Source organism: Chiloscyllium plagiosum, unplaced genomic scaffold, assembly GCF_037043375.1.
Source record: "Chiloscyllium plagiosum isolate Xiang-an unplaced genomic scaffold, Cpla_swu_hap1 HiC_scaffold_34, whole genome shotgun sequence".
Taxonomy (NCBI): domain Eukaryota; kingdom Metazoa; phylum Chordata; class Chondrichthyes; order Orectolobiformes; family Hemiscylliidae; genus Chiloscyllium; species Chiloscyllium plagiosum.
The window spans coordinates 17,733,211-17,749,292 of NW_028270172.1; the positions used below are offsets into that span (position 1 = coordinate 17,733,211).

Sequence of the window (16,082 nt, forward strand, 5' to 3'; positions counted from 1 at the left end):
ATGCTCCCTTGTTCTAGTTTCACCTACTGATGGAAACAACCTCCCTGCTTCTATCTTATCTATTCCCTTTCATAATCATATATGTTTCTATTACAATCTTCCCTCATTCTTCTAAATTCCAATGAGTATATTGCCAGTCTACTCAATCTCACCTCATAAGCCAACCCTCTCAATTCCGGTATCTACCTAGTGAACCTCCTCTGCACCTTCTCCAGAGCCAGTACATCCTTTCTCAAGTGAGGAGACCTAATCTGGACACAGTCCTCCAGGTGTGGTCTCACCATCACCCTATACAGCTGTAACATAACCTCTCCATTTTTACACTCTATCCCTCTAGCAATGAAGCAGAATAGTCCATTTACCTTCAAAATTACCTGCTGAACCTGCAGACCAACTTTTCATGATTCATGCACAAGGACACCCAGATTCCTCTGCATTTCAGCATGCTGCAATTTTTCACCATTCACATGATAGTCCATTTTGCAGTTATTCCTACCAAAATAGATGATCTCATATTTACCGACACTACTCCATCTGCCACACCCTCACCCTCTCACTTAACCTATCTATATCTCTCTGCAGATTTTCTGGGTTCTCTGCACACTTTGCTCTACCACTCATTTTAGTGTCACTTGTGAGCTTGGTCCCCAACTCTAAAACATCAATCAAATAGAAGCTTCCAATCCCATCCTACAGCCTGCCGCCATTCCCACTGGTTTGCTCTGACGATCCACTGTCAGGGTTGAATGTGCTTAGTGCTTTGCCCACTGCCCAGTAATCCCCAGCGAACCTTATACACCACTTGCAGCTGAAATTCCTTTTAAGGAATTAATTTCATTGAATTGGGCACTTGTTTCTATTCCTCCAACATAGCAACCAATTTTCTGTGAAACAAAATAAGTGGGTTTCGTGGTTGCAAAAAGCACAAGTGAATCCAAAGGTGCTACCAAAATAGAAAGGAGGAAATTTTAATTTGTACTTTTTTGAAGGTCTTCTGAAGAGAAGGCAATCCAAGGCTTATTTGGAGAGATTTTAGTGAGTGACGGAGAACCTATTTACTGGGCATGTTACAGATGAATCCGAGCTGAATATAATCAGAGTAAGGTTTGCAAATCTTTGTTCTTATTTTGTTTAGTATTATAGTTGTTTGTTGGCATGAATTAGATGGCAATTTGATTTTGTTTATTCCCATAGGTCACTGACCAGGACAGAGAGTTTATATTAGTTTTCTCAGCATGTGATGAGCTTTATTTTCAGGTTAGATCCAGGTTAGAAATAAAGACGAACTGGATTGTTGCAATCTCTAAAAGCGTTGGCTATATGTCACTATTATGGATGGAGGCAGAAGTGTTGATTATAGTGATCAGACTTGTGTTCCCAAATATTAAATATTTGATATTTAATTATTTAATATTTGTGTTCCCAAATATTTAAACAAAACATAGTTAAAATGCCATTTCCTGTTGCATATAAATTTACAGCAAGTGTTTTTGTATATCATTGGAATTAAATATTTGATATTTAATTATTTAATATTTGTGTTCCCAAATATTTAAACAAAACATAGTTAAAATGCCATTTCCTGTTGCATATAAATTTACAGCAAGTGTTTTGTATATCATTGGAATTGTGAGATTCTGTTGTTCAGGAGCATCTAATGAGCTTTTCGTCGCTGTTTCTTGTTGGTGACTGATCTTTCCAGGAGAAACATAATCCAATCTGATTGACTTGTCCTTTTCCACTGTGGCATAAAGCAGAAAATATTTCTCAATCAGGACAGTTTCAATCCTGTCCAGTAGGAATAACCCAGATGTGTGGGCAGTTAAAAATTGATATTCTTCCTATTTTTGGATGGCAGTTTCTTCAGCTGACTGTAGTCTACTTCACTGGGGGCCAAGTCCTTTTTCTGAACAAGGCCCGTATATTCCTTACTCTCTGCAGCATGTCTTGCATTCCCTGTAGGATCTGCAGGAAACGCATCACTTCTTCCCTCTTCGGAGAGCTGTTTTTGCAACTACCAACACCCCAAAGACATTTGATGCTACCCATGTGGAGGATGTGTTTGCAACAATGTTTGTTGGTAGCATTCGGCTCTATACATTTTAATTGCTGTGAGCTTTGTCGTTATTGCTATTTTATGAGTCAGCCTAAGGTGGTACCGATTTTTATTAAATTAGTTCATGCCATGTGGACATTTCTAGCGAGGCCAACATTTATTGCCTGTCCCTAATTGCCCTTAGTTGAGAAGATGGTGGTGAGCTGTCTTCTTGAACTGCTACAAGTGGCATGTATATACTCTCCAGTACCATTAGAAGAGAGTTCCAGCATTTTGATCCATAAGACCATGAGATATAGGAGGAGAAGTAGGCTATTCAGCCCATAGCGTCTGTTCTGCCATTTAATGAGATAATGGATGATTTAATAATCCTCAACTCCACTTTCCTACCTGTTCATTTAACCCTTGATTCCCTTAGTAATTTTAAATCTGACTATCTCAACTTTGACTATTGTTTGCAACTAGCTTCAAGAGCCTGTGGTGAAGACTTTATCAGATCCATTACACTCCGAGGGAAGAAATTCACCCTCATTCCTTTCTTAAATATCTGACACCTTATTCTGAGATTATGTCCTCTGGAACTAAGCTCCCTCACACGGGGAGACAACTTTTCTGCATCTACTCTTAAGATCTGAAGAATCTTGTATATCTCAATAAGATCACCTCTATATTCTAATGAATACAGACCCAATCTATTCTTTTTAAAAAAAATGTGGATATTGGAAATTAGTAACAAAAACAGAAATTGCTGGAAAAACTCAGCAGGTCCGGCAGTGCTTATGGATAGTTAACGTTTTGGGTCCAGTGACCCTTGTTCAGCAGGCAGGACAAGGTTGGTATATACACTAACGATGAGGTGGGAGGAAGGGGGAAAGAGTAAATGATAAGAGGAGATTGAGCCCAGAAAGAGAGAAAAACAGTTCAGCAACAGAGGAATCGTTGAAGATAAGTCTAGGAGAATGAATAGCTGCTAATAGTGACCATTAGAGGCTGACAATGGTTTGTTTACAAAACCTTCGCATGTATAGCAGCCTTTTCCAAGCTACAATCAGTTCTGAAGAAGGTTCACTGGACCTGATATGTTAATTCTGCCTTCTCTCCAAAGATGCTGCCAGACCTGCCAAGTTTTTCCAGGAATTCCTATTTTTGTTTCCAATCTAATGAATGTCTCCTCATAAGGCATTCCTAATAATAAGCCTGGTGAGTCTTCTCTGGACTGCTTCCAATTCCAATTTCTTTAGAAAAAGGGACCCAATCTGTTCATAGTATTCCAGTTGCAGTCTGACTAGTGGGTTGTGTAGGTTTAGCAAAATCTCCCGAATTTTATACTCCATTCTAGTAATGATGAGTGGTACATCTGGTTTCAATCTTTTTCTTATCTTTTGTCGGTGGAAGATGCAACTGAATAGCTTGCTGGGCCACTTTAGAATGCAGTTATGAGTCAACAATATTGCTGTGGATCTGAGTCACATGTAGGCCAGACTGGGTAAAGGCAGCAGATTTCCTTCTCCAATGTACATGAATGAGCTAGATGGATTATTTACAACAATTGGCCACCACTGGGTGAGCTTTGATTCAAAATTTGATTCAAATTCTGTTGTTGTATGATTAGAGCCTATGCTCCCTGATAATTCACCTGGACCTCTGGACCACAAGTACTGACATCACTACATTCAGCCATCGCGTGAATTCTGCAAGTCGAGACAGATTGTCAATCACTGTGGATCCAAAGTAACAGTGCTTCCAGCTGTGGTTTACCTAGTATAACAAGATATGGAGATGTAACACCCTGTACCATAACCATTGTTTTCTTCTTATTTAGGTAAGGTTAAGCCCAACATGTCTTCATGTGAATAGCCCAGGATATTTCACCATTGTAGGAACTACAGCCCAACCCAATCACATCTGTGTAAGTGCACATGCCCCATAACTCTCTCTTCTTCCTTTTCACTGCTTGGGATACGAAATGAAGCATTCCAGATGCTATCAAAGCTTAGCCTAAAGAGAGAGTAGCCTTGAACAAACATTGCTATTTGATCCGATACTTGATAAGGAAAATTATTTCTGTTGGAAGCAAGCAACTAGCTTTCTCTTCACAATAATTAACAACAAGTTACACGATTTAAGCCCTTTGGGCCAATTTACAATTTCTCATGTGGTCACATTTAGCTTGCTCCTAAAGAACTTCCTGTGAATCATTTCCTATTTATCTAATAAGATAATCAGTGAGTTAGTGTCAACTATGATTAAAGGTAAACTTGTACAACACGACTTCTCAGATAATCTAATTGATAAGTAAAAGTCATGCCCTTTGTAGCACCAAAACCTGTGGACTGGAATGTCATGAGTCCAAGTGCCTGTTCACTGCTGAGCAAATCTATCACAGTGATGCCACATTTGGAATGCCACATTTCACTTTGGTAAACCAAGCAAGTAACGGGGAGGAAACAGACTGTTGAAGCATGTTAACTTAAGCAGATGTGTTTGTGTTGAGATGTGAAATCTTGCATGGTTAAAAATACCAGGCTATTTGCATGCAGACATGTTCAACATTTCCCCTGATATAAGCATCAAGTAAACTATGACTACATGGTTACGGGCAAGGTGTTACAGTTTCAAATCAAGTCACACTTAACACCCAAGTAGAAGTGCTGAGCAAATTCTGTTCCCTTGGGTCCATGGTGACAGTCTGTTTCTTGATGCAGAACTCAATACACGCAGAGGAAATACAGTTACTGCATTTGATCCACATACAAAATAATACAGAGGAACCTTGATACCTTGATTATCCGAACAAGATGGGTGGGCACTATTTGGTTTGGATAATTGATTATTCAGTTAATTGGTTCAATGCCTCTCCTCTGGGGCTTGGAGTTTTCTGAAGTTTCCTTTTTCCTCGCTCTGCCTGATTTGCTCCCTCTCTCTGTCTCAGGGGTTGGTTCTGAACAGACACACATTTGTGCATCAGCCTCCCCAACCCACCCCCTCATCTGCCCACCCAACCCCATGCAACACTGCCCGCTGATAGCGACCCCACCTCTGTCTGACCCGGCCACCATGCCCACCCACCCACACCCCCGACAGCTCCCGTGAGACCCCGTCCACACACCCCCATCTCGGAGCAGCCAGACTGGACACCAACGGGGGGGGGGGGGGGGGATAAGTCTCAAAATAGTGCATACACACACACACACACCCACACCCTTTTACTGCAACCTTTTGACAGGTTCCACAGTTCCCCCATACAGGACAATGTTGGAGAAATTATCTGGGGAAGGGGGGGTTTAGGGTACATCCATACGTAGAACTCCACAGTAAACGTGTGGGTGGGGGGGGGGGGGGGGGGGGGGAGGTTTGAAAAGGGGGGGTGCAGGAGAGAGAGAGGGGGATGCGATCAGTCATTTGGAGACAGTGCCTGGGCTCCCATCGATGTCCAGGACTGTTCTCGGCAGCATTTCAGGAAGCCCAAGTTCACTTTTAATCAGTGTAAACAAAAGACGCGATCAGTATTGAAACATCTCTTGGATGTAATGTTTCTATTGGGACCTTGAGATCTTCTTCAGATAATCCAAAATTTGAATAATTGATATTCGGATAATCGAGGTTAAGTTGACTCTGAGGGCTAAGATGCTAGTTTATGATGCCTGTGTTCTCAGCACCTGGTTGTCTGGCTTACAACGATCAAGAAAGAAAACTTAACGACTTTCATTTTCACTGCTTATTGCACATTCTGGGAGTCTCAAAGCAGGTCAAAATCTCAATCTGACTGCCCTCTCAAAGGCCAAACTCACCATTATGTTAACATCCATCAAACAGAGGCAACGTGGCTTTGTCAATGAACGTGATTTAGCAATGAACATGTACCAAGAATTTTCTGTTTGGTGAAGGAACAAGACTCAAACACCAGTCTTACTACAAGGATACTTGCAAGTTTGACGTGAAGGCCTTAAACATTGATTTTCACATCTGGGTGACACTGAACAATGGCAGAAGAAAATGTCAGCATCTCTTGTGGACCAGCGCACATCACCATGACGTTCAGTGGCTACAGCGGATTGGCAACAAGCCTCAACACCCTAAACAACAACCCACAATACCTGATAATCACTTCATCAGCATGCTTGTGGCAATGCCTGCCTCTTACAGACTAGTCCTGAACTAGTCCTCACCCTTAATAACTTTTCCTTTAACTCCTCCCATTTCCTCCAAATACAGGGGGTGGCCATGGGCACTAGGATGGGCCCCAGCTACCCCAGCCTCTTTGTTGGCTATGTCGAATAGTCCCTCTTCAGTACCTACACAGGCACTGTGCCCCAACTCTTCTGTTGTTACATCAATGACTGCATCAGTGCAGCATCTTGCACCCAGGCTGAACTGGAGCAGTTCATCGACTTCTTCCACATCTTCCACCCCGCCCTCAAATTCACTTGGTTCATCTTGGACACCTCTCCCCACTTTCTTGAACTCTCCATTTCCATTTCTGGTGACAGTCTCCAGAGGAATGTTTACTACAAACTCACAGACTATCGCAACTACCTGGACCACTCCTCCTCCCACCCAGTATCTGGCAAGAACTCCATCCCATTCTCCCAATTCCTCCACCTCTGCCACATCTGCTGTGATGAGGAGATATTCCACTCCCAAGCATCCCAGAAGTCCACCTATTTTGAACAATGTGCTTTTCTCCCCTCTGTCATCCAGACAGCCCTCCACCGAACCTCCCCATTCCCCATTCCAATGTTCTAAACCCACACCCCCTTCAAATGCTATAAAGATGGGGTCCCCCTTGTCCTCACCGGTCTCCGCATCCAACAGATCATCCTTAAACACTTCCGCCAACTCCAACTAGACCCCACCATCAAGAACATCTTCCCCTCCCCACCCCTCTCTCCCTTCGGCAAGGACCATTCCATTCACCAATCCTTGGTTCGTGCCACTCTCCCCACCATCTCTCCTGAACCCCCAGGTACCTTCCCCTACAACTGGAAAAGATGCAAAACCTGTCAGCACACCACCCCCTTCACCTCCAACCAGGGCCCCAGACAGTCCTTCCAGGGGAGACAGAGGCTCACCTGCCTCTCTTCCAACCTAGTTTACTGTGACTGTTGCTCCCAATGCGGTTTTCTCTACATTGGGGAGACCAAATGTAAACTTAGGGAACAATTCACCGAGCATCACCGCTGGGCCCACAGAAGCCAACCTGACCTCCCAGTCACTGCCAATTTTAATTCCCCTTCCCACTCCCTTTCTGACATGATCATCCTTGGCGTCCTCCATTACCACAGTAAATCAAACTGCACATTAGAGGAACATCACCTCATCTTCTGCCTGGACAACCTACAGCCTGGAGGTCTCAACATTGAGTTCCCCAATTTCAAATAACCTCCCTTCCCATACCCTGACTCCCTTCCCTGGCCCTCCCCCTCCCTTCCATTCATCTCATCGACCCTTCCTTCTAGCTACCAACCGGATTCATTCCTCCCATCGACCAACCAGATCGTATCCTTTACCTGTCTCCACCTACCACCACCTCACCACCCTGCCTCCCCACCACTTTTTAACCCTCCCTCAGTCCTGAAGAAGGGTTACATCTGAAAGGTTCACTTCTCCATCTGCTCATGCTGCCTGGCTTGCTGTGTTCTTCCAGCCTCCTGCTTGACTACCTTGGTCTCTTCAAACAGCAACAAAAGTGCACCATGCAGAATTGTCCCAACGGAATCGATTCACTTGGAGAAAGTGAGGACTGCAGATACTGGAGATCAGAGTCAAAAAGTGTGGACTGGAAAAGCACAGCCAGTCAGGCAGCACCTGAGGAGCATGAGAGTCGACCTTTCAAGCATAAGGTCTTTATCAGGAATGTGGGGGTGGGTGGCAAGGGGCTGAGAGATAAATAGGAGGAGGGTGGGGCTGGCGGGAAGGTGGCTAGGAATGCGATAGGTAGATGAAGGTGGGGGGTGATGGTGATGGGTTGGAGTGGAGGGTGAAGCAGATAGGTGGGAAGGAAAATGGACAGGTAGGACAGCTCAAGCGGGCGGTGCCGAGTTGGAGGGTTGGATCTGGGATTAAGGTGGGGGGAGAGGAGAAGGGGAATCAATTTGCTGCCTGTCCATCTTCCACGAGAGAAAGACATCGTTAGACATGAAAAACGACCACTTGAGCAGGATTCCAATTGGCTGCTAGTGACCAGTCAATCAACCTCAGTGAAAGTTGAAGAAAGAAAGCCATGCATTTATACCACGTCACTCACAACTTTATAGCTAACAAAGAACATTAAGAGTGTAGTTGCCATTGCAATACAGGAAATGTAGCAACCAGTTTGTACTCAGCTAACTCCTACAAAGAGCGAAGTCATAGTGACGAGAAGCAAAAACAGAAGTTGCTGGCAAAGCTCAGTAGGTCTCGCAGCATCTGTGAAGAGAAATCAGAGTTAACGTTTTGGGTTGAGCCACCCTTCCTCAGGAGTGTTCTGATTTACAGCATCCGCAGTTCTTTCAGTTTTATTTTGATAATGAGCTGATTTTTGTTTGTGATGTTGATTGAGGGATAAATATCAGGCAGTATACCAGGGATAACTCTGTAGACATTTTAAAAAATGTGGTAGGGTAACTTTAACATCCACTTGAGAGAAAACAGCACTCCCTGAGTACAGCATTGCAGTCTTAGGAAATATGTTTGTGCTCAATGTCTTTGGTGGAGCCACAACTGTCTGACACAGACATAGAGTGTACTGCCAACTGACTCATAACCACTGCTTTCATAGGAATTGAACAAGCTACAGGAAACTAGGAAAGTACCATTTTTTGCTAAATTTATCATGACCAAGATCAATTAAGTGTGCCTTAATTTGTTCCACGACAGGTCATATTAAGATCAATCAGCAGCTTGCATTGACTTGCCAATTTTATTGTGGAAAAAATGTGGAATGAGTTTGATCATCCACTTATGGATCAAGGTTATTGCAACCATTAAAGCCTCATGCTTTCGCACTGATGTGCTGGGCACCCCATCATTGGAGTCAGGGATATTTGTGGAGCCTCCTCCTCCTCCAGGGAGTTGTTTAATTGTCCACCACCATTCATGACTGGTTGAGCTAGGATTGCATACCTTAGATCAAATCTGTTGGTTGAGGAATCTACCACTTGCAGCTTGGCTCTCAAATGCAGGGCGGCGCCTGTGTCTGCAGACATGTTTTCTGCGGGTTTTAATTACCTGCGGTTTACCGTGGCCGGGACATATTATAGGGAATCTTCTGGAACTAGGGGGCTGCCAGGAAGGTAAATTTCCCATTTAAATGAACGTGTTCACTCCTATCCACGGTTTCAGGCTTCCGTGGTAGGTTTAGGGCCATATCCCCTGTAGGTACTGGTCCGGGGTGGGGGTTGTGGGTGGGACTATTGTAGTCCTATTTTGTAGTGTCATCAGGTTGGCACCTCATTTTTAGGTCTGGGTGTTGCTGGTCTGGCATGCCCTCCTCCACTCTTCTTTGACCCAGAGTTGAGCCCCTGGCTTGGGGCGAATGGACGGGTCAGGGAGATGTCAAGCCATGAGGTTGTAATTTTTGTTGAAGTACAATCTTGCTGATGCTGATGGCCCAAAAGACCTCATGAATATCCCAAACTTGAGTTCTTAGAAGTGTTTGGAGTTTATCCCATTTATCATGGTGCTAACACCACACAACAGGGAAGGTGATGGCCTCATGGTATAATCACTAGACTGTGAGTCTGGAGAGCAGTTCATGTTCTCAGGAAATTCCACCATGGCAAATGGTGGAATTTGATTTCAGTAAAGAATGTGGAATTAAGAGTCTAATGATGACCAAGAAACAGTTGTCAATTGTCAGAAAAACCCATCTGGTTCACCAGTGTCCTTTACGGAAAGAAACCTGCCAATCTTGTTTAGTATGGCTTTCGTGTGACTCCAGACCCACAGCAATGTGGTTGACTCTTAACTGCTCCCTGGGCAATTAGGGATGGGTAATAAATTTGACATGGTCAATGATGCCTACATCCTATGAATGAATATAAGGTGAGGGTGGATTTTTGAACTTTCTGAAGGAGATGTTCCTAGCTCTTGACAAAACTTTCCCTCTTCTGCTGGTTTTGATTTTGGTGGTGAGAAATTTCATCCCTAATCAAGTCAACAGAGGAAAGGTTTGGGCCTGGTTTGGATAGTTCCCCAACATCATGTGCAGCTTCTTCTTAGTATGACCATAATTGTTTAATGCTCTTTGAAGCAATGAGCAGCCAAAGACCCAACATCCACAGTTTGACTTTATGCACACATTTAAATTCAAGAAACATGTGGCCACCAGTATTTGATTAACAACTGCTGCTGATGACAATGGGGGATGTGGGATTATTTTTCTCTTATTCATGCTCTGTAAACTTCCAAAATTAGGAAAAAATATGCTGAAGAAATACAGTCCTACAGCTCAAAAAAAAATATTCAGATTTTCACTAGATCTGTAGATAATGCTTCCTAATTACCATATTCCTTTTGATCAATGCAGATGACACCAAAATTGGAGGTGTAGTGGACAGCGAAGAGGGTTACCTCAGATTACAACAGGATCTGGACCAAATGGGCCAATGGGCTGACAAGTAGCAGATGGAGTTTAATTCAGATAAATGCGAGGTGCTGCATTTTGGGAAAGTAAATCTTAGCAGGACTTATACACTTAATGGTAAGGTCCTAGGGAGTGTTGCTGAACAAAGAGACCTTGGAATGCAGGTTCATAGATCCTTGAAAGTGGAGTCACAGGTAGATAGGATAGTGAAGAAAGTGTTTGGTATGCTTTCCTTTATTGGTCAGAGTATTGTGTACAGGAGTTGGGAGGTCATGTTGCAGCTGTACAGGACATTGGTTAGGCCACTGTTGGACTATTGCGTGCAATTCTGGTCTCCTTCCTATCAGAAAGATGTTGTGAAACCTGAAAGGGTTCAGAAAAAAATTACAAGGATGTTGCCAGGGTTGGAGGATCTGAGCTACAGGGAGAGGCTGAACAGGCTGAGGCTGTTTTCCCTGGAGCGTCGGAGGCTGAGGGTGACCTTATAGAGATTTACAAAATTATGAGGGGCATGGATAGGATAAATAGACAAAGTCTTTTCCCTGGATTGGGGGAATCCAGAACTAGAGGGCATAGGTTTAGGGTGAGAGGGGAAAGATATAAAAGAGACCTAAGAGGCAACGTTTTCACACAGAGGATGGTGCGTGTGTGGAATGGGCTGTCAGAGGATGTGGTGGAGGCTGGTACAATTGCAACAATTAAGAGGCATTTGGATGGGTATATGAATAGGAAGGGTTTGGAGGGATATGGGCTGGGTGCTGGCAGGTGGGACTAGATTGGGTTGTGATATCTGGTCGGCATGGACGGGTTGGACTGAAGGGTCTGTTTCCATGCTGTACATCTCTATGACCCTATGACATGGCTAACTAATATGTTTTATTTTTCCTTTTAGATATTTTCCATTTCCATCCGTCCAATTAAAAGGATTCAACTCTGCTTAGGTATGTAAATCATCATTTCAAAACCATATTTTGTGTTTTGTTGACTAGTTTAAATAACATTTAGCAAATATTCAATGTTTAAGTCATTGATACAGTTGGCTGGGGTTTTGTGGCTCAGTGGCAGCATCTCTACCTCTTAGCCAGAAAGTCCTAGTTCAAATGCCAACTGTCCCAGAGATGAGTGATAAGAAGTTGATTAAAAATGTGATACAGTTGGCCAGATTTTGGAGCAAAGGGGAACATTGGGGTCACATGACTCCACTCCTGGTGCAGAAAGGGGTTCCAGGCTCTGGGTGAGCTGTGGTCTTGCTCTCTTCGTTAGATCATTGAAACCTTTGCAGCAATGCATCTGGTGGAGGTTAAGTGAAAGGTGGCACTTTATACCACTCCATGTGGTTCCTGTTGTGCATTTCACTGGCTTTCTCCTGTAAATCCACTTGCTTCAGAGCACAGTGGCTCAGTGGTTAGCACTGCTGTCTCACAGTGCCAGAGACCCAGGTTCAATTCCAGTCTTGGACAACTGTCAATGTGGAGTTTGCACATTCTCCCTGTGTCTGCATGGGTTTCCTCTTGGTGCTCTGGTTTCCTCCCACAATCCAAAGATGTGCATGTTTAGGTGAGTTGGCTGTGCTAAATTTCCCATAATGTGTAGGTTAGGTGCATTAGTCATGGTACATATAGGATAATAAAGTAGGGGAGTGGGTTACTTTTCAGAAGGTCCGTGTGGACTTGTTGGGCCAAAGGGTCTGTATCCATACTATAGGGATTCTAATTTGACAGGTAATAGTGATGTGCTTCGTACTTAGATCTTTTCAGCAGTTGGGTCTGTTTGTGCTCTACATGCCATGTCGTGACTCAGTTACTTAACATTGTTCTGTTGAGAAGTGCGTTGAGGCAGCACAAAAACAAATTTGTTAAGGAGTTTGCTGCTTGACATGTTGTGAAACAGTGATGCTGAAATTATTGAGCTGGCCGACTAGCAAGCTGCTGTCACTTACAGGTGCATCTGGCACTGAAATTGTGCATCTGCTATTTAAATGTTGTGACCAAGAATGTTTTCCTCCTGATGCATTTTGGAGGTGTATCTCTGGGCTGATAGTTAATAAGCAAATGAGCCATGCCAGCAAAATCTGGATCATACAAAGGTAATTTGGACTGGTGACTGAAATCCTTTCCCAAAACCATTCCAATTCTCGTAAAATGTCCACAGAATATTCAGGACCGTGATAGGTTTGTTTGATTTTTTTAAATATTTAATTGATCACAGTGATTGGCTGGACCAATATAAATTACTCATCCCGACTGGTCTTGAGAAGGTGGTGGTGAGCTGCCTTCTTGAACAGCTGCAAGAGAAGGCTGAAGCATTCTCTGCAATCTTCTGAATGGATGATTCATCTCAGTCTCCTCAGTGGTCCCCGCCTTTACAGATCACAGTCTTCAGCCAATTCGATTCACTCCATGAGATACCAAGAAACAGCTTGAGACACTTGATACTGCAAAGGCTATAGGCCTTGACAATATTCTGCCGTTTGTACAGAAGACTTATGCTCCAGAACATGCGGGTCCCTTAGCCAAGTTTTTACAGTACTGGTTCTGACAATGGGAAAAATTGCCTAGATATGTCCTGTACATAAAAAGTAAGACAAATCGAACCCAGCCAACTACCACCACATTAGTCTACTCTGGATCATCAGTAAAATGATGGAAAGCGTCATCAACAGCGCTACCAAGCAGCACTGCTCAGCAATAACCTGCTCATTTACTCCCAGTTTGGGTTCCACCAGGGCTACTAAGCACTTGATCTCAGTACATAGATAAAAGAGCTGAATTCCAGAGGTATGGTGAGAATGACAGCCTTTGACATCAAGACTTCATACGACCAAGTTTGGCATTAAGAAGCCCAAGCAAAACTGGAATCAATGTGTTAGGGTCAAACTCTCTGCTGCTTGGAGTCATACCTGGCACATAGGAAGATGGTCATGGTTGTAGGAGGACAGTCATCTCAGCTCCAGTACATCTCTACAGGAGTTCCTTAGGTCAGTGTCCTCGGTCTAACCATTTTCAACTGCTTCATCAATGACCTTCCCTCCATCATAAGGTCAGAAGTGGGGATATTTGCCAATGATTGCACAATGTTCAGTAACATTCACAACTCCTCAGATACTGAGCCAGTCCATATTCAAGATCTGGACAATATCTAGGCTTGGGCTCAGAAGTGGCAAGTAACATTCATGCCACACAAATACCAGGCTATGACATCACCAATAAGAGACAATACAACCACTATCCCTTGACATTCAATAGCGTTGCCATCACTGAATCCCCAATATCAACATCCTGAGGGTTACCATTGACCAGAAACTCAATTGGATTCACCAAATAAGTACGGTGGCTATAAGAGCAGGTCAGAGGCTAGGTATACTGCAGTCAGTGACTCACATCCTGACTCCCCAAAGCCTGTCCATCATCAGCAAGGCACAAGTCAGGAGTGTGAGGGAATACTCACCACTTGCCTGGATAAGTGCAGCTCCAACAATATCCAAAAGGCTTGACACAATCCAGGGCAAAGCAGCCTGCTTGATTAGTACCACATCCACAAGCATCCCCTCCCTCCACTACCAATGCTCAGTAGCAGCAGTGTGTACTATCCACAAGATATACTGCAGAAATTTGCCACAGATCTTCAGACAGGACCTTCCAAACCCACAACCACTTCAATCTCAAAGGACAAGGACATGGGAACACCATCATCTTCAGGTTCCTCTCCAGGCCAGGCACTATCCTGACTTGGAAACATATCGCCGGACCTTCACTGTCGCTGAGTCCAAATCCTGGAATTTTATCCCTAAGGACATTGTGGGTAAACCCACAGCAGGTAGACTGCAGCAGCTCACTATCACCTTCTCAAGGGCAACTAGGGACGGACAATAAATGCTGGCCCAGCCAGCGGCACCCAGATCCCCCAAATAAATAAGAAAAAGTCTGTGTGGTCTCGGGATGGTCACAGTCCTGTTAAGGATGGAGTTTCAAGTGTTTTGACTTCATCACCATGAGGAAGAGTGATATAATTGTAAGTCAGTGTGACAAAACCAGAGCAACCCCACATACATGGGTAGAACATGCAAACTCCACATAGACAATCTCCTGAGGGTGAGGCAACAATGCTAACCACTGAGCCACCATGCTGCCCTGACAGTGGTGGCTAGGGTGTCAGTCAAACAGAGTGCTTTGTCCTGGATGGTGTTGAGTTTCTTGAGTGTTGTTGAAAATGCATGATACCAAACAAATGGACAGTATTCCATCACACACCTGACTTGTATCTTATAGCCAGTGGACAGCGTTGGATAAATAGGAGGTGAATAATTCACGATAGAATTCCTAGCCTCTGACCTGCTCCTGTAATCATTGTATTTATATGTATGGTCCAGTACTATTTCTGATAAATGATAACACTCAGAATGTTGAGTGTTGAAGATCAAATGATGATTATGCCTTGAATATCAAGCAAAAATGTTACATTCTCTATTTGTTGGAGATTGGTGTTACCTTGCACATACATAGTATGAATGTTACTTATTAGTCCAAGTTGTTCAGGTCTTGCTGCATTTGGACATGGACTGCTTCAGTACCTGAGAAATCATGAATGGTGCTGAACATTGTGCAACTACCTCGAGGAACCGCTGCAGAAATATCCTGGGATGGTACCACGATTACCCATGATAACTGTGGTTATGTTTTGGGGATGCAAGATACATATTGTTGTGCCCTCCTCCCTACTGTGTCCCCAGGACATTGATAGTGGGGCGCTTGACATCAAGATTGGTTTTATTCTGATTCTGGCTGAAACAGGTTTCATGAATTAGCACTGTCACCATTGATTGTAAGTCCTCAAATTGTTCACATTGTATTTGAAAGCCACAGTACACTGCAGACTGGATAGGCTCTTGTTTCAAACTGATACTATAAACCCACCATTGGTTCATAGATGCATAAAAATATGTATTATTACAAAATGAAAGTCCAAGAATACATCTGAGGATGGTATTAGTTATAAATCATGAATGATTTAACATCATTAGACATATTCCCTCACATTTTTGGTAGTTATTTCATTGAAGAGGTGTGGTTGTAATGTCAGTCAAATCCTCACTGGGATTCCAGTGTTTACTATAATAATCCACAGAGGGGACCATAACATGTGGAGCCAACTATTTTCTTTTCTTAAGGGTTAACATTGAGCCCTTCAGCCACTTCAAATTCAAGAAGTACGTCAGTCTGATGCAATTAGTTTTCGGCTCATTTCCTAGACAAAGTCAGGAGAGGAAGTGAGAATGTGAATGACAGCAAAATTGTAATGAGTCAAATTCAAATAACCTGCAGCTTTGGTTGCGGTGATGTTGGTCATCCATTACTGCAGCAGAGTAGGAAAGCCAACGGAGTGAAACTGGTGATAATCCAAAATGCTAGCTCCAAATTAGCAAAACTCAGAGCATGAAGTCACAAGTGTGCCATTTTCTGA

At 43.5% G+C, this 16,082-nt stretch overlaps 1 protein-coding gene across 3 annotated transcripts in view; it reads left to right on the top strand.

Moving 5' to 3' along the window:
* The first annotated feature begins 1,031 nt into the window (after positions 1 to 1,031).
* LOC122564302 (C-C chemokine receptor type 3-like) overlaps positions 1,032 to 16,082 on the top strand; it is a 60,952-nt gene continuing 45,901 nt past the window's right edge. The window contains exons 1-2 of one of the 3 annotated variants that reach the window (XM_043718972.2): positions 1,032 to 1,099; positions 11,515 to 11,563. The gene's annotated coding sequence lies outside the window, so the exon portion shown is untranslated. Of the gene's footprint in view, positions 1,105 to 3,893; positions 3,966 to 11,514; positions 11,564 to 16,082 lie in introns of those variants that run through there. The other 2 variants (XM_043718974.2, XM_043718975.2) reach the window with 2 other exon arrangements.